General features: G+C 43.7%; 1 long non-coding RNA gene across 2 annotated transcripts; it reads left to right on the top strand.

The window, feature by feature from the left end:
- The first annotated feature begins 4,054 nt into the window (after positions 1 to 4,054).
- Positions 4,055 to 12,833, top strand: LOC120398662. Of its 2 annotated transcripts, XR_005594619.1 has the most exons (4): positions 4,055 to 4,269; positions 9,101 to 9,274; positions 10,332 to 10,775; positions 11,404 to 12,833. It is a non-coding gene; the product is annotated as an uncharacterized LOC120398662 (long non-coding RNA). The 2 variants fall into 2 exon arrangements; XR_005594617.1 differs by lacking the exon at positions 11,404 to 12,833 and having other exon boundaries at positions 4,056 to 4,269; positions 10,332 to 11,262.
- Positions 12,834 to 22,858: the final 10,025 nt, after the last annotated feature.

The raw sequence follows: 22,858 nt of genomic DNA on the forward strand, positions 1-22,858 counted from the left end.
TCTGCCATACTGTGAGTGCTAGGGCCTAGAGAGTCAATGATGGGAAAGGAGATCTTGCCCTGGCAAGATGTATGAAGAATGTCCAACAGGGAGCATTGAAGCTCCTGTATCTCCTCTAGTGGAATTTGTAAACTGTCTATTATATGTTTCATCAGATTTTGCAAGGCCTTGAAATCATCAGGGTAAGATGGTGGATGAGACATGACAGTCTCATCTAGTGAGGAAGAGGACGTATGAGAGGGAAGTGTTTCTTCCTCCTCAGCTGGTTCCTGCTTCTCAGTGAGATGTACCTGAAGAGCAAGGCTCAAGGGCACCAGTTGTTGTTCCTCAGGTGTTCTCTTACAAGATGGAACCCTGTAGAATTGGTCACTGTACGGGGCCCATGGGTTCCAATTTGCCCACTGAGTTGGGGCATAAGGGAAAGGAGGGTGGCTTTAAAGATTGTCCTTGAAAGAGTCTCTGGATGTATCTCCTACTGGGAGGCAGGAAGGGGAGGACTCTTACATGGACACCTTAGAGTCAGATGAGTCATGCCCCATGTCCACTGGAGGGGTGGAAGGTGCTGGTACTGGAGGCCAAGTCAGTACTGGGCCCCAGGGAGAGACCTGAGCTTGTGTAGGTACCAAGATTTCATTACAGGTTGGCTGGTGAGGACCTACCAGGAAATGTCACCTTAGTACCATCTGGAAATATCTCTCTGCACCCTCAAAAAGTCTGTGTGGGGACCATGTTGGCACTGGAGGACCAGTCACTGTTGAAGATGATGGTGATGGAAAGTAAGTAAGTTACAGAAAGTGAGTTAGTACCTGCAAAGAGCGTCTCTCAGTACTGCTCAGTAGGTGATTCAGACTCTTGCAGGGTGCAAATTTCCTTGCGGAACAGGAGCCTGGACAGTACCGGGGACTCCGGATAGGGATCCTCAGGAGTCAGTATGTCAGGTGATAATGGAGACAGTACGGAAGAACTATTGTTGCGTGATGAAGATTTCATCTTGACTGGAGTCCCTATGTTTCAAAGGCACTGAGTCCGGTGCTGATGTCGGTGCCCTTGTAGGAGGCTTCTTGGTACATGGCTTCTTTGTTGGTGCTATGGTATCAGTGCCAGAGGGGACTAGAACCCCAGCAGTACCCATAATGGGACGCAAGTTCTCCTAAGACCCAGACCGTGAGGGATGACCTTCCCCTTCTCGTATTCGGTTCTGGACTATGGGGTCTTTTCTTCTTGAAAGTCAGTGTGGTTCTGCAGGGCCTGTCAGGGTCTTTGCTTATTGCCGGAGCAGAGGTTGTCAGTGGATCCGACGTACAGGGCAGTGACTCAAAGTGGTCCATTAACAGGTGTTTTAGCTTGTCCACGCTCAATTTCTTAGATCTGCTCTTGAAATCTGAGCAGATCTTGCATTTGGAGGGGATGTGAGCCTCCCTGAGGCAGTGGAGGCAGCTGGAATGTCGGTTGCTGCAGTGAAAAGATCTGGCAGGTTTTGAAAGCTGGGGTCTTGGGAATAACCTGAACTTGAGGCAGTGGATCAAGGCCTGAGACAAAACAATAAAGGATCAGATCGGGGGGGAAAGAGGGGGAAGAAGAAGCAGGGAACCCCAAACTTAGATTGTTCTAAATAACAGAAAAAATAATTAAAATAAACATATTAAGAAAATAAACAAAATAAGTGAGATGTGCACCGTGATGGTCTGTCTCAAGACACAGGTGATTAAGAAGAAACTTAAGTGGCAGTGAGTCTGCCCCTCCCTATGGGCCCTTGTACCACAGCACAAAGGAGCCTAAGGCACAGACATGGACCTGCAGCCACTGCTGACAAAAATTACACTGATGTGAGTGAGATCAGATTCTGACCTAGCAGACAGGTCTGTTCAGGAAGAATGACATTGTATAGTCACTTTTCATAGAAGAATTGCATTTTAAACACTACCTATGCACAATAGGGCCATATTACTGTTGCTGTGTGATGCAATTTTGGACTTCCTGACTATGGCCCAGATTCAGCAGAGCACTTAAGGATTTACAGTATCATACATTACGCTCGGACTCCTGTCCTTTCATCCAAAGCATTGAACAATTGCCCACAAGTATCTAGCATGTTTACTCACCAGATTGGATCTCAGTGTGAAAAATAGCTCAATGGTTATAGCTGCCTGCTCTGTCCTGCACAACATCTCTGAAACAAAGGGGGAAAACTTACTTCAGAGGTGGAGGGCAGAGGTGGAGTGGCTGTCTGCTGAGTTTGAACAGCCAGACACAAGGACTACCAGACAAGCTCAATGAGAAGCTATACAGCTTAGCAAGGCTTTGAAAGAGCACTTAAACAGCAAGCCACAGTCACGTGTTGTGGTGTACTGTGTTTAGCATGGGGCAGCAGTTTGGGGGCCTGTTACGATTTGTGTGGTGCTTGCTGCACATTTGTGCATAGATCAATGGTGATGCACCTATTCATGTTGGGGGGGCCTGCTGTACATTTATGACAGCTACACTGTTTGGCACTGATCCTGTGAATGTACAAGACCACTACTTATACTGCCAGCAGTCATTACACACCATGTGTTGTAAACTAACAAAGATGAATAACTTTCAAAACAAAAGTCTTATTAAATTGCATTTGAACTTAAATATCGGAACCTTAATAAATAAACCAGATGAAGGGTTAAAATCCATGTGCATTTTATATAACAACCTGGTATATGGATTGTGCCAGCTCTTTTCCAGACCCAAAGTCTAGAGTATGGTCAACAGACCAGAGGCCTAACAAATAGTGATCAGCTAAAAGAAAGTTGGGGTAAACAGATAATCTTGTTTTGCTAAAATAAGACTAGTCAGCAAATTGCCTGGTGTTGGAGTGAAGAACTAAATAATTGTGTCTTATTCAGAGTTGCAGATTGAACAAAGGATCCCTGTTCCTATTGTGTTAGTTTCTTCTGTAGGGAGACGTTCTTCCCACAGGTCCAACCTTGAGTTTATGAAAATCATAGAATCATAGAATCTCAGGGTTGGAAGGGACCTCAGGAGGTCATCTAGTCCAACCCCCTGCTCAAAGCAGGACCAAACCCAGCTAAATCATCCCAGCCAGGGCTTTGTCAAGCCTGACCTTAAAAACCTCTAAGGAACCTCCCTAGGTAACCCATTCCAGTGCTTCACCACCCTACTAGTGAAAAAGTTTTTCCTAATGTCCAACCTAAACCTCCTCCTCTGCAACTTGAGACCATTACTCCTTGTTCTGTCATCTTCTACCACTGAGAACAGTCTAGATCCATCTTCTTTGGAACCCCCTTTCAGGTAGTTGAAAGCAGCTATCAAATCCCCCCTCATTCTTCTCTTCTGCAGGCTAAACAATCCCAGTTCCCTCAGCCTCTCCTCATAAGTCATGTGCTCCAGCCCCCTAATCATTTTTGTTGCCCTCCACTGGACTCTCTCCAATTTATCCACATCCTTCTTGTAGTGTGGGGCCCAAAACTGGACACAGTACTCCAAATGAGGCCTCACCAGTGCTGAGTAGAGGGGAATGATCACATCCCTCGATCTGCTGGAAATGCCCCTACTTATACAACCCAAAATGCCATTAGCCTTCTTGGCAACAAGGGCACACTGTTGACTCATATTCAGCTCATAAAAGTTGGCACATGTCAGTATAAGATATGGCATCCTCCCACCTCCCTTCCCAGGGACCAATGCCTGCCTTAAAACACAAAGGAGACAATCTTAATTGCCATATACTTTCACTGTTTCTTTGCTTTAAGCCCTAGGAATGTATCTGCTGGACAAAGAGAGGAGCTACCCATTCCTATGGACCCCATATCAGAATTCAACAAATATATTTTATACTAATAACATTTTATCAAAGTATTAATTAAATGTTAACTTGCTAACTTGAGACCATGGGTGGAGACATTATGTAACCTGTTAACCATTGGCTACTGTGCTGTCTTGTCTTGCTGCAAAACCTATCCTGGGGTGTGGAACTGCCTACCCCGTCACTTTCCCCCGCCCATAGAAAATCCATATATTCTATTGTAATCAATTAAGTGACAAAGTGGCAAAGCGTTCTGTGGCACCAGATCCAGACTAACACGGCTACCCCTCTGATACAATTAATTGACAGTGTCTCCAAGCCTAATAAGCAAGGTGACTCTTCACCAGCACTGTGTGTAATAAACTCCTATGCTTGACCTCTATACGGTGTGGATTTATGTCCTTCAGTTTGGGGGCTTGTCGGGATTCAAGCTTGTGAACTGGCTGAGGATCTGAGACTGAAATCCAAAAGAGGTGAGTATGTTTACTTTACCACCCCATTAGGCCAGGGATAGAAGTCTCTCATCCCCTTTCAGACACATCTTGTTTCATTTTTTTAATTTGTGTGAGGAACCTAGACACGTGTATTCCAAGCAGAGGGGTTAAATAAGGGTACCACTTGGGAGGGAAGACTTGTGCAAGAGGGTTATGTACTGTTTAAACTAAGGGGTGTGTTACGGAGGACTTGGATAAACCACCAGCAAGCGATTGGCCGTGAGTTAAACCCAGGATTGGCTGGGTACACAAGTGGTAGGCAGTGCAAACTGGTGGTCCATTTCCTCATTGCACGTAACATTGCAAGTCCTAAAGACCGCGCGGTATTCAAAAAGGGGGGAGACGTCCTCATAAAACTGTCAAGGCTGTGGAGATTTGAGACCATAGCATAAAAAAGGGGTGAAAGTAACTCCTCATCAAGGCTGACAGGCTGTGGAGATTGAAACGACGGCATTTTGGGGGGAAAACATAAGTTTCCAACAAGGTCAGCAGCCGGGGTGACTAAAAACCCATGGCGTCAAAAAGAAAGGTGATAATTAGTCCTCGAGAGTACTTGGAATATAAACATGTCAAAACTCGGCAGGCAGCAGCTAAAAAAGCAAAATACTCTGCAGCCAGACCAGAGGCAGATCTGGTTACTTGGTGGAATAATCAGAAAAGTGACAAAACAGACAAAGCAGTAATAGTTCTATTGGATATTCTTAACATAAAGGAGAAAGATTGCAACTTTAAGATTTGACAACTAGGCTCTGAAAGATAAGAGCCTGTGCTCTAAATGTAACTGTCTAGAAATTGGAAAAGATCCCAGAGCAAGAGAATCACATTCACCATGCCTGGGACACACCTCCAGATTGGGAGGGGAAGAGCACACTCCTGGCATTTGTCAGCCAACTGCTCCACCAATTAACTATCTGTGGGAAAACTCAGCAGCACAAAGCAAAGGGGAGGAATCAGAACCCCCTCCATACATTTCTTTGCATGACAGGCCAAATTTAAGCACCCACAGAGATAATAAAGGAGCACCACAAGGATTAATTGCCCCAGGGGAGCAAGTACAGTGTATGGCTCCAATCAAAACACAGCTAAGGAGGTTGAGAAATGTTAATGCGGAGGGTGAACCAGTAACGGGACTTAGAACAGAAACAACTGAAGTTTACCATCCCTTCACCCCCCAGGAAAAACAGACTCTATTGTCTGATTTACCCGAACTCAAGCGTAATAACAAAAATACGGAGTTCTGGGACAAGCTGGATGGCCTGACTGAAATACATGACCCTCATAGGAAGGACGTTCACATCCTGGTCAAGTGCAAGTGCCCCATGGATGTGTGGGAGAACCTAGATAATAGATGGAAGACAGGGCGCTGGGCTGAAGATCATAACCCCAACCCAGTGGGAGGGGATCAGGCTGAAGAACCAGCAGGAATCCCAAACCCAGACGCAGGCACTGTAACAGAATTCAGGAATGCACTGTTGTTCTAGGAGCCCAGACCACTAACTGGGGGGCTCTGCAATCTGTGGTTCAGCAGAAGGGGGAGTCTGCCATGTCCTATGCTGAAAAGAAATGGAATGCATTTCGAGCTTATTCAGGTCTGGAGAATATAACATCCTGAGACCATGATGTATTCCTTCAAATCCTAAAGAAAGGGCTGTCTGCAGATCACCAAGCAGTCCTGGCACAGTAATGAAATGGGCCACAGAAGTAGAAAACAGAAAAAAGAGGAAGGTAGCAGCGACCACACCCTCCGAGGAAATTGTAGCGGTTCATGCAGTTAAAATCACTACCTGCTTCACGTGCAATAAGCCTGGACATCTGGCACGTGACTGTAAAAATAAAAATAAAATCAAAACTTGCAGTAATTGTAAAAGGAGCAGCCACTTACAGGAAGACTGCTTCCACCCCGGAGGGGGAAAAGAAGGGCAGTGGCCAAACAAGCAAAATAAAACTGATACAACTAGTGCCCAAGAACAAGAAAAGGATAAACAAACCCAGGAGTTGCTCAAACTCCTGGCTAGCAAATAGGTATCAGCGGCCTCTGTGGCTGGAATCGAAGGCGACCCCAGGATGTTTCTTAACACACGAGTCGGGGGCCGACTGTGCAACATGTTAATAGACACAGGAGCCTCGGTATCGATAACCAGCCAAAATCTCCCTCTCACCCGTAGAACCATATGGATTGAAGGGGTGGGAGGGGGAAAATTAAAAGCAACCCTAAGCCAGCCAGTGGAAATAGAATTTAAAGATATGATCACAGTCAGTCAAATCTGGGTTTGCCTCAAGCAGAGAGACACAATTTGCGGCATAGATCTCCTTAAGGAGCTCGGGGGAGTAATCAACCCCAGAGCTAGCTGCATTGAATGGGCCGGAAGGTCCAAACAGGAAAGATCATCTCAAAATATAGCCATGATTGCCAGTAATAGGGTAATAATACCGGAGTGGGGGGGAGTCCAGTAGAAACCCTGTGTTCCCTTCACCCTGAAGTGTGGGCAACAGATAAACAAGAGTGTGGGCTAGTAAACATGAAGCCTATATCTGTAGAAGGACCAACTCACAAAGCCCACAGGCAGGACCCAATTAAACCGGAAGCCTTAGAGGCAGTTAAAGCTATAGTCACTAATTTGGAATCTAGAGGGGTGATTAGAAAAACCACCTCCACAACTAACTCCCCAATTTGGCCCGTCAGGAAGCCAGACGGGACCTGGAGGTTAACTATAGACTACACCCACCTTAACCGGGTGACTCCAAAGGCACATCCTATCGTGGCAAGCCCTGCCACTATTCTTAATTTGCTAACACCAGGACACACAGTATTTTCAGTCCTGGATGTAGCTAATGGATTTTGGAATATTCCCCTTGCAAAAGAGAGTCAGGGAAAATTTGCATTTACAGTAGGAGACCGGCAGTACACTTGGACCCGAGTACCTCAGGGGTTCCATAATTCTCCCTCCATTTTCCACAGGGCATTGGCAGAAGTAATAGCACAAGTGTTTTTGGAAGGGGATACTGTGATACTGCCGTATGTAGATAATTTGCTAATTGCCAGTTCAAATGAAAAGGACCATTTAAAAACCCTAAACAGACTGTTCCTATATCTTCGCAAGGCAGGATTTAAATTAAGCCCGAAGAAAGCTCAATTGCAACAGCAGCAGGTTTTATACCTAGGGCATAACATCTCCAAGGGAGAAAAGGCACTCACAAGAGACAGAAAGCAGGCAATTTTAGGGTTAAAAAAACCACAGACAGGGTCCTGGGACTCCTTAATTTTTGTAGAACCTATATACCGGAGTACTCAGAGATGGTGGAACCAATTCAAAACCTCACTAGAGGGGAAAAGCTTGCAAATGAGTTAGTAATATGGGGCACAGAACAAGGGGAGGCATTTATAAAAATAAAACAGGCTCTAGCCTCCGCCCCCAGCCTGGGCTTACCCAATATTGGGAAGCCGTTCCACCTTTACTGCAGCCACAGCGAGACCCAGTATTCAGCTGTGTCTGAATTGTGTATCATACACTCTCATGGGAAAATTAGTGCTCCATACACCTCATGCACTTATTGATCTCCTTAACACCAGGCGACTAAGATCTGTAACAGATGCCCACAGGAGTCAGTGGGAATCAACATTGTGCTTGCAAACCCCTAACTTCTCCATAGTAAAAGACAAGGGAATAAATGTAGCCGAATATCTGAACATAGAGGGGGAGGTACACGAATGTCTTATAGATAGAGAAGAAGTGGTGTTGGGAAGAATTAAAGAAGAGCCATTAAAGAATCCAGATATAGTTTTGTAGGTAAATCGATCAAGAAAGTATAAAAATGGTGTGCCACACACCGAATGGGCAGTGGTACTCAGTGATGGGACAGTGATAGCGTCAGGTCAGATGGAAGGAACAAAGTCAGCACAAGAAGTGGAGCGAACAGCCCTCACTGAAGCTTTGAGAGTGGGGGAAGGCAAAAAGCTCACTGTATACACAGACAGCAGATATGCATTTGGAGTAGTGCATGACTACATGGACGTTTGGTCACACAGAGGTTTTATAACAACAACTGGCAAGCCAATTAATAATATGGGAGCAGTTCAAAGACTAACAGAAGCTGCCAAACTACCATCAGAACTAGCAGTAGTAAAAATAAAAGCACACAATAAGATCTCTAGTGAGGAACAAAAAGGAAATTATTGGGTAGATAAATGTGCCAAAAAAATTGCACAAGCAAGTCCTATTAAGGTTTGTGCAGCTAGAGTGCCAGAAGAGGAAGTAAATTTTAAAAAGCTATATGCAACCATAAGCCCAGAAGAGAAAAGTAAATTAAAAGAACAAGGCTGTGTGTATAAAAATCACCTCTGGTATGGGCTGGGGGGAGGAGCTGGTAGCCCCAGAGTGCATACTGGCTCTACTGCTCCATGCCATCCACTCTCCAGCTCATCTGAGGTGGAGACAAATGAGGGCCGCCCTGGAATACTGGTGGTGGCCAGCCATGAAAAAAGATGCTTTACAATTTCTCAAGAGATGTGTGACATGTGCACAAGTAAATGGGGGTAGAAGGAAAAAGGTGTCTCTGAATCACCAACCATGACCAGAGGGACCATGGCAAAATTTGCAGATTGATTTTACTGGACGTTTGCCACAAATGTGTCGCATTTACCCAAAGGTTAAAAGAATTTTAAAGCCAAAATGGCAAGGCCCTATGAGGGTCTTTCTGACTACTAATACATGTGCAAATATTGGGGGGAAATTGGGAACATTTTGGCGTCACCAAAATCAGTTAAAATTGTTTGAATCAGCATCTGTCAATACTAACAATGTTTCCACAGGTGAACAACAAGAGGTGAAGGAGGAAGAATTGAAGGGTGACCAGGACAACCAGAGAGACCATAGGGAGGCTCCTGCTATGTCTCCTGCTGTCCCTGTGGTGATGAGGAAGGATGCAAGTAGTGTGCCATGTGAAAAGGAGGACTGGAAATGAGTCACTAACCTCCCTCCTCCAGGTTTGCTTCGCTTTAATTGCCACACTAAAGAAACATTTAGCTTTTGCAGAACACTTGCAGTGGCCAAGAAACAAGCCTGGCCAGAAGTACAGGTGGCACTGTGGTTAGGACATGAGCACACAGTAGAACACAAGAAGGTCCAAATAAAATCATACACTGATGCTCATAACAACAGGGAGGCTAGTAACATTACAATTTTGATAATAGCGACTGCCCTGTTATCCGCTGGTGTCAGATTATGGAGTTTCATGGAGGCATTTGGAAGGAATCATGGAAGTGTACAAGCTCCCCCTTTGAGCAGGGTGACGCTCTTAGACGATGTTGTGGCCCTCTTAGAGGGACAGTGTCTATACTTAATGCACCCAGTGTCTGAATTACCTTTAAAGGGGGACAGCGGCGTACTACTAGTAAAGGGGACTACAAAGTCTTGGGCTATCCCTCATTTGAACACAATTACATGGCATATTGCCACAATGGCTTGGGAGGAATCACACAGACCTTGATACTGAAATTTGTGTGGGATTTTGTGGGGAAAAAAACAAACACTCATAAAAAATCATGTGCCAATTATACTAACATGGTACCTATAAAGTTTGGGCTTGCTGATTCAGGATGGGGCCTACCACTTAAAGCACGGACGAAGGTAACCCCAAAGGCATGGCACACATTTGTTAAACGATGGCCCAAATTAGAATGTCCACGACTGGTAAATAACTGGGTTATCAGAGACAGAGTGGAACCACCTGACTGTGTGTTATGCCCTGAACAAATCCCCATTCCAGAACCAGGATTAATAATAATAGGACCAGCGCTACCGGTCCTCACCTCGGTGGTATTCCACACCTATAGGGTCGAGGTGCGTATTCCTTTAGAGGAAGTGAACAAACAATGTGCAACGGTCAGGCCTCGAATGAGTAGAAACATTACTAGCCTAACAAACCAAATTGGTGATCGCTTAATTAGACAGAGGAGGGGATTACTAGATACCTTTGTAGGATGGTTTGATGCAAGAAATTCTGTGTACATGCCCATATAATGTTCTTATGAATCTGTCTAGGTTCAAAGTGGCCATCACTGAGAAACTGGCGCACACGGAGCTGGTCCAAATGAATGGTACCTACCAGTGTGTGATTGCCCAGAACCACTCCATTGAGCTAAATGGAAAGCCCTGTTCCTCGAGACATCCGTCCGTGTGCATAACAGTCCCTTGAAGGTCAACCCTGATGGTTGATGGGATGCAGCTCCACCATACTCCGCCAATGATGGGTAACTTAACATGGGATCCGGAATAGCACTATGCAGTTAGTATCTAGAGGAGGGTCTACTGGCCCTGCAGGCGAAAATCGAGGAGTTGGTGGCCGAGGCCCAGAGGCATATTGGGGAAGGCCGTCTGAGGTACACTCAGATAGGGGAAACTGTGGACCAGGCCGATGTGAAGTACTCGAAGGCGCGGAACAGGCGGTGAAGGTTAAAGCAATAATTATGGGCAATGCAATCTCAGGTAATAAGGTCCCCTGGGATGGATCTGGGTGCTATTTTGTCAAGTTATGTGGGCAGTGTCTATCCTGACATTCCTAATGTTACTAGTGCTTTATCGGTGACTCCGCAGTAGGCTGGGTACATTATGATTGATATATTTGACCTGGCGCGTTAGGGAACCCTAGGGTCAAGAGGAGGGACTGAAGGGTTAAAATCCATGTGCATTTTAGATAACCTGGTATATTGATTGTGCCAGCTCTTTTCCAGACCCAAAGTCTAGAGTATGGTCAACAGACCAGAGGCCTAGCAAATAGTGATCAGCTAAAAGAAAGCTGGGGTAAACAGATACTCTTGTTTTGCTAAAATAAGACTAGTCAGCAAATTGCTAGGTGTTGGAGCTAAGAATTAAATAATTGTGTCTTATTCAGAGTTGCAGATTGAACAAAGGATCCCTGTTCCTATTGTGTTAGTTTCTTCTGTAGGGAGACGTTCTTCCCACAGGTCCAACCTTGAGTTTATGAAAAGTTGGCACATGTCGGTATAAGATATGGCATCCTCCCACCTTCCCTTCCAAGGGACCAATGCCTGCCTTAAAACACAAAGGAGACAATCTTTATTGCCATATGCTTTCACTGTTTCTTTGCTTTAAGCCCTAGGAATGTATCTGCTGGACAATCAGAGGAGCTACCCATTCCTATGGATCCCATATCAGAATTCAACATATATATTTTATACTAACATTTTATCAAAGTATTAATTAAATGTTAACTTGCTAACTTGAGACCACGGGTGGAAGCATTATGTAACCTATTAACCATTGGCTACTGTGCTATTTTGTCTTGCTGCAAAACCTATCCTGGGGTGTGGAACTGCCTACCCCGTCACTTTCCCCCACCCATGGAAAATCTATATATTCTATTGTAATCAATTGATTGACAGTGTCTCAGAGCCTAATAAGCAAGGTGACACTGCCAGCACTGTGTGTAATAAACTCCTATGCTTGACCTCTACACGGTGTGGATTTATGTCCTTCACCAGAGAAAGGAACATTGATGTTCCTTGTAGCTACACATCAGCAGTGGCTCTCACAGGTCAGTGTAGATGAAGCTGGGGTTGTCCATGCATTGCCCTAGTGTGGAGTGGTAGTGGTAGGTGTGCTATCCCTGAGGCCATGAGGAATGCTGCAGTTCTCCACAGACAGCAATGAGAGTTGAGCCCAGAATTCATGAACCTAGAGGTCCACAAGAGTCTGCAGCATCTGAGTTTGCTGACGGAGAAGCCCCATTATAGTCTGGGGCATCTCCCTCTCCTTTTCCCGGGCCTTTCTCCTCTCCACTCTTCTTCTCCATATAGTCTCCAATATTCCCCCTACAGGCCCTCTGTCCAAGGCTGGATGCAGCAATGGGCTTGCAGCATCTTGCAGGACAAGTCCTCCCATGTCCTCTTTTTTCTCCTCATCTGAGACAGTCATTCCACAGTCCATACCCCGCAAGGCCACAATGGCTGCAGCTACAGATAAAACACAGCAAAGGTACTATTGTCAGTAGAGTAGGAACAGAAAGCTAAACTTAAGATTCAGAACTCCCCCCTTCCCTTGCTTCCCTAAAATATTAAACAAGACAAGCTTATTGACACTCGTGCTTTGGAGTTCTTGATTCCTGGTGCCGCACTCAGCTCAAGCCACAGTGAGTGTGGCCCACTGGGGTCATGGGAATGAGAAGGGAATTAATCAGTTGAATAACATTATAAATATAAGGCAATGGCACTGAATACTAGCACCATTTTCCACAAGTGGTGATGGTTTTAGCTGATCTATCACCCCTGGGGGTAACAAAGGAGCAAAGAGCACAGCTGCTGCTGGGGTCTCAAAGGTGTCTGGGCCTATATGCTACTAGCCGGTGTACTGCAATAGTGTCTGCTGAAGTTGTTGCTGACTGGCATGGGAAAGTGTCCTACCATGGAAGAAGAAATAAGGCTGTGATCCTTAGAAACTTTCAGGAGAGAATTGCAGTGAACTTCCTTGGAAGTTTCATTGAGGATTCAAAGGACATCTCTGTGTACAGAAACAAAGTAATCAGCATGCCCCATTCCCTGCCTAACTCTACAGGGGAATGAAAAGGAGATAGCACCTCTACCTATCTTTATTGTTACATTACCTCCTGTAGTATGAATAAACTAATGAACAGTTGATAGTTGGGGGTGCCATCACTGTTATGGAAATTTACACACCTACCCAAGGTTCCTTTCCTGGCATCAGGCTAATCTGTGCTTGACTGGATTACGGAGGAGTTAAAGACAGGTCCTGGCTCACGGCACAGCTGGATCCCCTTGTTGCCCATCTCCCAGACTCCTACTCCTCTTCTTCATTGGTTCTTGTTGTTCATGGCAGAGACCTGTGATTTGGGCTCCTCAGAGGTTTCCACAGTGGTGGTGGTGTGTCCTCCAAATATGGCAAGCAGCTCTTTATAATAGTGCCAGGTCTGAGACTTGGCACTGTTGGCCTTGCTGGGCTTCTAATGTGCCTGCTGCAGTTCCTTTGCTTTCACGTAGCACTGCTTCTGGTCCCTATCGTACCCCTTCTCTGCATCCCCTGAGTAATGTGCTAGTAGATGTCAATGTTTCTATGGCTGGTTGGGAGCTGTGTCTGCACAGCCTCTTCTCCCCACAGGCCCAGGAGATCCAATTATCTCCTGTTTAAGCCAGGCAGGAACATGTCTGGAGCACGTAGCCAGCATGGTCGGCTGGGCAGTTGCGCACGACAGAGAGCAGATAGGCATGTGCCCAAGCCACATAAAAACAGGAAAAGCGTAACCAATGCTACTAGGTTGGAGAGTCAGGGAAGAGATGTATTTCTAAAATTTCAGTGTGTGACCAGCCTGATTTTTAAGTAGTATCATCATGTTTTGGAACCTGTATTTCCAAACTGTGTTAAAATCTTGCTCTAATAACCAGGAAAAAGCCTTCTACTTTGTATTAATTTTAGAATTCTATCTAGTCTAATTAAAAAGCATATGCTGTAAACAGAGCCATATTAAGTCAGCAGCTGCTCACTGATTATGTACCATTAACAGGGAAATGAAAGTGAAAAGTGAAAGTGAGACAAAAAAACTGGAATCCTAATAACGTTTTAAAAGATTAACTGAAAGAGAGGAGTTTAACCAAGCAACCACACGGTAAACCACCTGCTGAACTGAAAAGCAAAAGGGACACTGAAAAGAAGCAGAAGAATTTGTTGGAGCCGTTAAGGTAAAGAGAAAGCATCAATGGATCAAAACACTTCCAAAGGTCTGAATTTAGTTACACAGACAGCACATTGAGTTTCAGAGGGACTAACTAGGAAATAAGAGCAAAACAGAGGGCTATCTAAAAATATTAATATTTTCAGTGCCCCAATCTATGGTATTTATAGAGAGCTTCACCATATTATCCAAGGGCTACTTTAATCTCCCTGCTGTCGCCAGATCACACTAATGCTACTGCGTGCTCATCAAACCAGATGAGACTGGGAGGATGAAAAGGTAATATTTTATTAAAAGAAAATAGAACGTGACCCCCATTCCAATATGAAACAGTTACCTAATAACGGGTAACAAATCCAAAAGTTAAAAGATACTGAACCAATGTGCTATGCCAATGTAAAGTTTTGGAATATAAATGAAAATTTAACTACTTAAGGAAAAAATCCTTGGCTGAAACAAACTAGAATTATGCATATAAATTACAAAATAGTTGGATTAATCATTAAGGAATAGGAGGCATGGGCAATAGAATAATTTAACAAATATATTTATGTTCAGAGACTCTTAGAAAATTGATTATCCTACTAATGCTGGATTGTTTCCTACTCCCTGTGTAATAGATAGATGTTCCTGCTAGGAAGTTTTCCCTGATATTCAGTCTAATTGTACCTTCCCTTAATTGTATCCAATTACTCATAGTTTGAAAACTTTATGTATCATTCTAAACAATTCTTCTCCCTCAGGGTTGGCCTTACCATGAAGCGAACGGAGGTGGCCGCCTCAGGTGCCAGACTGTGGGGGGGCACCACTAGGACCCAGAGTGTAGAAAATTGTGTCTGTTGCTGGTGCATATGTATTCTCTCTGCTCTAGATGCACAGAGATGGTGGAGTGCTGTGCTGGAGACAGGCAGGGCAGGCAGAAAGCAGAGAGAGGGGCAGGCAGAAAGAGAGAGAGCAGGAGAGGAGCAGGAGGAGCTCTTATGTACTTCTCAGCCCTCCTCCCAGCCTGGACCCTCCAGCCAGCTCCTCAGCAGGAGCGCTGTTTCTGCTGCTTCCCTCCTTGGCACTTGACGGAGGAGGGCAGAGAGTCAGTGGAGAGCAGGTTAGCCCCTTAAGATGCTGAAGATCTCTCACCAGCCCCTCTTGCCAGCTCTGCTTTATTTGTCCTTCAACTGAGTGTTGACTGAGAGCCGAACTGGCACAGAACAAACAGCAAAGATGAGTGAAAAGAAGAAAAGAAGAAGCATTCAAGCAAAAGCAAAAAGAGCTTTTCTATCTATTTAGAAAGAGCTCTCCTGAGATACATAGATACAAATGTTCACAAATGTTCTCAGTGCCCATGTGAGATGTGTGTGATGAGGATGAGATGCCTGATCTTCCAGAGTGAGTGTGACCTGCAGAGACTCTGCTGCATCCCATCATCCAATCTCTCAAATGGATGTAACCATGCACATTCCTGAAGAAAAGTGTAGAGAGAGAAGAGTGGTGTGGAGGCGCAAAGAAACAGCTGCTGAGTTTAGTTCCTTAAGTCTAGATGATCCAGAACTGTGGACCCACTTGAGCTGTAGCCTAAGGGACTTCCTTGTACTGCATGAGCCACAGCAAGTGAAAAAGTTCATGTTCCCCAAAGACAATGAAAATAGAAATTTCCATCCAACACATTACTGGTGTGAAATCCCCAATGGTGACAAAGTAGAGAGGCCATGACTTATGTACTCAAAACCCCAGAATGCTGCATACTGTTTTTGTTGCAAATTCTTCCAGTTTAATGTTCCAGCTCAAGTGGGTCCACAGTTCTGGATCATCTAGACTTAAGGAACTAACCTCAGCAGCAGCTGTTTCTTGCGCCTCCACCACACTCTTCTCCGATCTACACTTTTCTTCAGGAATGTGCATGGTTACATCCATTTGAGATGGCGATATGGATGCTGCAGTAGCTGCCAGGTCACCTGCACTCTGACTAACTGGAAGATCAGGCATCTCCTCATCACTCACATCCTCACTGGGGCTGAAAGGCTCACCGTGAACATTTGTATCTATGTATCTCAGGAGAGCTCCTTCCTGCTTAGATAGAAAAGCTTCCTTTGCTTTTCTGAATGCTGCCCCAGAGAACATTGGGTTCCACAGGAACAAAGGACTGGAAAAATCTGGCTAAAAATCTGATATACCATAAGAAGGCTGCAAGTCACCAGGGAGCATTCCATAGGTGGAAAGAGCTTGAGATGAGACTAAGGTTAAAGGCCACCATAGATGATCAGCATCAAGAGAAGATTGCTTCGGAGTCTCTTTACTGCCTAAATGTTCTGAAAAGGCTCATTGCCATTGTGAGAATGCTTGCTACCCAAAACCTAGCACTGCGTGACACTTCAGATCAGATGTATGTGCTAAACAATAGAAACTTCCTTAAAATTGTGGAGCTGATGGCTGTACTCCAGGAGCATCTAAGAAGAGTCACCAGCCAAGAAATGTACACACACCACTACCTTGGAAAAACAATTCAAAATTAGATCACACAGTTACTGGCAACAAAAGTCAAACAGCAGATTGTGGCAGATCTGAAGTCAGCAAGAAATTACTCTGTTATTCTGAACTGCACACCTGACATCAGCCACATGGAACAAATTACTTTAATGGTGCATTTTGTAACAACAACAACAGAACCTAGTGAAAATGTCCCTGCAATGGTGACTGTCAGAGAGCATTTTCTAGAATGTATTGACATTGATGATACTACAGGAGCTGGTATGACAAATGTGCTTCTTAAAAAGCTGGAAGATACAGGAATTGCAATAGCTGACATGAGAGGTCAGGGCTACGATAATGGTGCCAACATGAGAGGAAAGAACAGAGGAGTGCAGACACAGATCCAGGAGTTAAACCCTCAAGCTTTTTTTTGACCCATGCAGTTCTCATTCATTGAACTTGGTGGTCAGTGATGCAGCATCAGCTTCTAGTGAGGCTGCTGAATTTTTTAATGTAATTCAAAGCATCTATGTATTTTTCTCTGCATCAACTCATCGATGGCAAATTTTAAAGCAACATCTGGGAACATCCTCTCTGACACTGAAACCACTGAGTGCCATTCGATGGGAAAGTCGAGTGGAGGCGATAAAGCCTATCAAACACCAAACTGGGAAGATAGATACATATATAACTTCAAATTTCTGTGTGGCTTAGTGTTGTGGCATGACATACTGTTTGAAATAAATGTTGTAAGCAAGAGACTCCAAGGTGTTGACCTTGATATGTCTGAAGCAATGGAACAACTGGACAAAGCAAAGTCATACCTACAGTCTTACTGGTCAGATGAGGGATTTCAAAACGTTCTGAAGAGTGCACAGAAGTTGGCAGAGGAATTTCACACCGAAGCTATTTTCCCACCCATTCAAGAATACAAGAGTCACCGAAGATGATGATATTTTGATTACGAGGCACGGGATAATCCCATAAGAGACCCCAAATAACAATTCAAAGTTGAATTCTTTAACCAGGTGCTAGATTGTGCAATACAGTCAGTTGAAGAACATTTCATGCAGCTCAAGGAACACAGCAGTATATTTGGGATGTTGTATGATATTCCAAAACTCCTCATTATACCTGAAGAAGACCTACACCAGCAATGCAGGGCACTAGAGACAGTGTTGACACATGATGACATGCACGATATTGATGCGAATGATTTAGTGATGAACTGAAAGCCCTTTCAATGTACATTTCAGCAGGATCAATTCCAAAGGCTGTTCTGGAATATATGTGCACAAATAAGATGGCCACCCTATTTCCAAATGCTTTTCTTGCTCTGCGCATACTTCTAACACTTCCCAGTGGAGAACTCAGCTTCTCCAAACTGAAGTTAATAAAAAACACATCTATGCTCCACAATGACACAGGAGAGGCTGGTCGGCTTTGCAACCATCTCAATAGAGCATGAGCTGGCCAAGACTGTGGACCTTCAGGAAGCAGTTCAAATCTTCGCAACCAAGAAGGCACGGAAAGCACAACTTTGATTATTCAAACAGATAAAAATGCCAGTGTTTACTAGGCAGACAAGAAAAGTTATGTTTGCTGTTCAGGCATTTGAAAATTAAGTGTTACTTACAATTTTTGAACAAGGCATTTTAAGTTGTTAGTTCTCCTTTATTGGGGTTGGTAGCAGAGCAGTACCATGAGAGGAGTAGAACAGGAAGAAGGCAGAATTGAGACCTTTCAAAGTTTTGGCCCAAGTGAGGGGGCATGGGGGCATCATTTGAGCTCCCCGCCTCCGGTGCCAAAATGTTGTGGGCTGGCCCTGTTCTCCCTCCTTGAAAAACTCCAAAAGGGAACAAAGAAGCAGGGTTTAAAACACCCTCCAATATTAAGATGCAAATAAGTGAGGGGATGGAGGAAGAAATAAGTCGATACTGGACAGAAAAAGAAAGCTGATGTTAACAGCTTGGAATATTCAAAAATATGTACATATTCCTCTATTTGAAAGAGAACAGTGGAGTTTTATCATGCATGAAATGGGAAAGAGTCATACAGAGTTATGGCAGTGGTTATATCCTGAGGAATCATGTCAGAAAAATGAATGGGAGTATATGTCTCAGTAATTCATGGTGGTTTTCCTTCCTGTATCAGACTATAAAGATAATATGTAGAAAAGACATTTTCTGGGAGTAGTTCCATGTAAAATTCCAAAACAAGGCTGTAATGTTTATGTTTAACATGAATTTGTATCCATAAGTAAGAGAGATCAGCACGAGAACTAAAATGTAACTGAGGCCTTTCTGTAAAATTGAAAATAAGTTTCTCATCATTAAGGAAAAACAGAACTACTTCTAAAGTGTAAATGGAAAACTGTCACAGAAGTTTCAGGCACTCTATATGGAAGTTATAACTTCCCATACTGCAGACAGAGTTAAACAATAATTCCTTATCTGAAGAGACTTATTTTCATGCAAATCTTGAATATACAAGTCATCTGACACTTATGGTATGTCTACACTGCAATTCAAAACCCACAGCTAGCCTGGGCCAGCTGATTTGGGCTCATGGGGCTTGGGCTAAAGGCTGTTTAATTGCAGTGTAGATGTTTGAGCTCAGGCTAGAGCCCGGGCTCTGGGACCCTGTATGGTGGGAGGGTCCCATAGCTCGGGCTCCAGACTGAGCTCGAATGTCTACACTGCAATTAAAGAACCTCTTAGCCTGAGCCAGCCACGTGTGTCTAATTGCAGTATAGACATACCCTTAAAGTCCAGCTTTGGCCACAAAGATTTACATCATAATACTAGTCCATTAAATAGGCATGGGCTTGAGACAGGCGGGTTACGCAGTGCAGAAGAAAGTGAGATGCACAGTGATTGAGAAGAGCCACTTAAAAATGACCCCGACTTCTTGGATATGACAGTCTCCACAAGATGCCAATGGCTGTGGCCCGATCAACTGACTTTAATGTTATTGCTTGCAAATAAAACCCAGATGAGCCTGGAAGGACAAAAGCAGAATGTTTATAGAACAGTAACACGGGAGAAAGAATCTTTCATTAACATCACAATGGTGAGATTTAAATAAAAGGTCAAATATAAGGAATGCGCAGCCACAGCTGTTGAAGACCTACCTCAGAGAACAAGTACCATGAACAGTATTACAGTTAAATAAATCTACTGTTTTAGAGAGGGATTAAAAATGATTCTGAGAATCAGTTTTAGTTAAAGATTTTCAAAGCCACATGTCAAACAACCTACCTACTAGATTTGGTAGGCTCATCACCCACCCATTTATTTCAGACTGGCAAGGGGATTGTGAATTCTGGGATCACCTTATATGTCATCCAGCTCAGATTACTGACTAGAGTAAGAACAGACAGGTTACCAAAATGAACGACAGACAGGCAGAGAGTGATAGACCAGTAAGATCACTCATGAAGCAGGATACTGAAAGGCCCATCAGCTCCTGCTCTATAAACCAAGGCCCTAATCCTGCAATCCAATCCATTACGGTAGATCCTCTTCCCTGTGTGGAGTCCCACGGAAGTCCCCAAGGGACTACAAATGCAAGATCAGGATCCAAAGGAGCTACACAAATCTACCCTTGTAAAAGGTATGGGTCACTATGCAGATCCTCAAGGAACTGGAGAATCTGTTTAAAACAATACGCAGCAGAAGTGTATTTACTGATGATACACTGCTACTAAAAACTGTAGTGTAAGGAGAAATATTAGCCTTTTCATAGCTAAGGTTCAAGTTTTCTTTCAAATCCAGTTTTTATCTTGGTCCCTAACATGAAACCTAAATCAATCTACTCAGTGTCACGGCATGATCTTATATGAGGGTAGAATTTTACTGAAAATTTTGAGAAATCGAGCAAGGCATCTGGGAGACACAAGGTTTCAAAAAGGATGATCTCATTTTTGACCCATTTCCCAACTGTTGCTTCATCACAGCTCCAAAACAGCTCAGTCTAGAAATCCTAAGCTTGTGTTAGTTGATCTTGGCGAGAATCTTCAACTAGTTTGTTGGCAGAATTATTGAAGTAAAAATGATTTATGTATCTTTATTCCTCCAAGTACCCAAAACTTGTGTTGGATGTCTCACCACACAAGTAAAAACCACAGTTCCTGCCCCATAGACCATACAAAGTTCAATATGACAGAACTAATGAAAGAGAAATGTGGGGAAGGAGAGGGCAAGAGGAGAGGATGTTAAGGGTGACAAGAAGAATGTGGTTTCTCATTAAAGAATGAATGCATCTTGACAGCTATGTTACTCTTCTGTTGTATTACATTCTACGGCCCTCCCACCACCCCAGCCTTCATAGAAACAAATTTTTAGAAGGGATTTGAAGGTGACAAGGAAAAATGGCTTGGCAAACACGACCAGGAAGGGCATACCAAGTGAAAGGGAACTGAAACAGACAACGAGGGTACCAAGGCTACTGTCAATGGCAGAACAGAGAGTGAGTACGATCGGCTCTGGAATTCTCAACTTTGTGGCTACACTTGGGCACAGAATCATATAGGAGGTGGATTCTTGTCTGACAGAGTGAGGGAGAGGGTGGAGACCTCCAGTCTTGGGAGCAAAAGGAAACTATAGGAGGCAGAGAAAAAGGGGAGAGGGATGAGGGGTCAGTGGCAGCAGCCTCCATCAACACTACCTGCAGGCTCCATTGGGACACTGTCACTGAGCAACTTCAAAATCTAAAGAAATCCTGGAGTAAAAGGCTATGTTAACTTGCAGTTAAATTATATTTACCACCTTACGGCAAGACACCCTTAATAGAATGCTGCAGGTTTCCTTAAATAATGTAATAATTAGAAAACAAGGGGATTTACAGTTGAGGTTGCACTTAAAAATAATTCCAGACACAGAAAATATGGAAATGCAATTAAGATCTCACACCTCTTTAGCTCTGCCCACAGACCCTCCCCTAGGAAGCAATCCAATAATGCACATCAGCAACAAAAAACAGAGGGGTGATCTACTTAGACTCCCTTCCTCTTGTTAGATTGTTTGTACACAACGGTCACATTTAAACCAGAAGTTGTCAAACTGCTTCTTAGCAGACTACTTTCTGGGCACAGCAACCCTGTGACAAATATCAGCACCTGCTGCCATGGAAAGAACAATATTTAGGAAAACATCTAGTGATTTTTAACTCTCTAATGTGATAAGCACTGTGTCATTTTAGGAAAAAGGTCTTCATGGAATCTCCCTGCTACACATGCTGCTTTGCCCTCCTCTCCCCAGGCACACATGCCCCTTGAGAGTTCACCCTCCTCTTCCCTGCCTGCTTCTCTTCTCACAAGTAGCTTTACTCCCTTTAAAATGTAGTTCCCCTTCTGTTTCCAGCTTCAGTTCCTAATGACAGCTACTCTTTCCTTTCTTCCTCTTGCGTAGCAGCTGCCCCTTGTGGAAACAGGCTGACTTCTTGTTTCCAGATGTTTTACAGGCATCTAGGTTCCTCTTTGCAAGGAGCAGCTGAAAGCAAGGCGAAGCTGCCAGCACTACATGGCCTACCAGCTTTCTGATCACTCACTCACTCACTCACTCATGCCCGTCACCCCAATCGGGGTATGGGCCGCCAACCACAGATCTGATCACTAGCTGTCTAAGCCAAAGTGCACCTGTCTTTACAGCAAACTACTACTGCCTTTTTTATGTTCACATGCAAATACTAAGAAGATAGCCTTTTACATCTTCTTTATCACAAGTGACCATTAGCCAGAACAATCATTTGGGATTATTCCCTGAAGGTATACAGGGTTTCAAGGGTAACAGGGTTGCAACACTTTAAAGCTTTGTATAGCTACTAGAGATGTTGATTAATTGCAGTTAACTCACACAATTAACTAAAAAAACAAATCATGATTAATTGCAGTTTTAATTGTACTGTTAAACAATAGAATACCAATTGAAATGTATTAAATAATTTGCATTTTTTCTACATTTTCAAATATATTGATTTCAATTACAACACAATATACAAAGTTGACAGTGCTGACTTTATATTCTTTTTTATTACAAATATTTGCCCTTTAAAAATGGCAAACAAAAGAAACAGTATTTTTCAATTCACCTCATACAAATATTGTAGCGCAATCTCTTTATTGTGTAAGTGCAACTTGCAAATGTAGTTTTTTTTCGTTACATAACTGCTCAAAAACAAAAAATATTAAACTTTAGAGCCTACTAGTCCACTTAGTCCTACTTCTTGTTCAGCCAATTGCTAAGACAAACAAGTTTGTTCACATTTATGGGAGAAAATGCTGTCTGCTTCTTATTTACAAGTTCTCACTTTCAGGTGACCAGGCCTTCCCATAGCACTTTTGTAGCCGGCACTGCAAGGTGTGCCAGTTATGCTAAACATTTGTATGCCCCTTCATGCTTCG

The sequence above is a fragment of the Mauremys reevesii genome, linkage group 2 (assembly GCF_016161935.1).
Source record: "Mauremys reevesii isolate NIE-2019 linkage group 2, ASM1616193v1, whole genome shotgun sequence".
NCBI lineage: Eukaryota > Metazoa > Chordata > Testudines > Geoemydidae > Mauremys > Mauremys reevesii.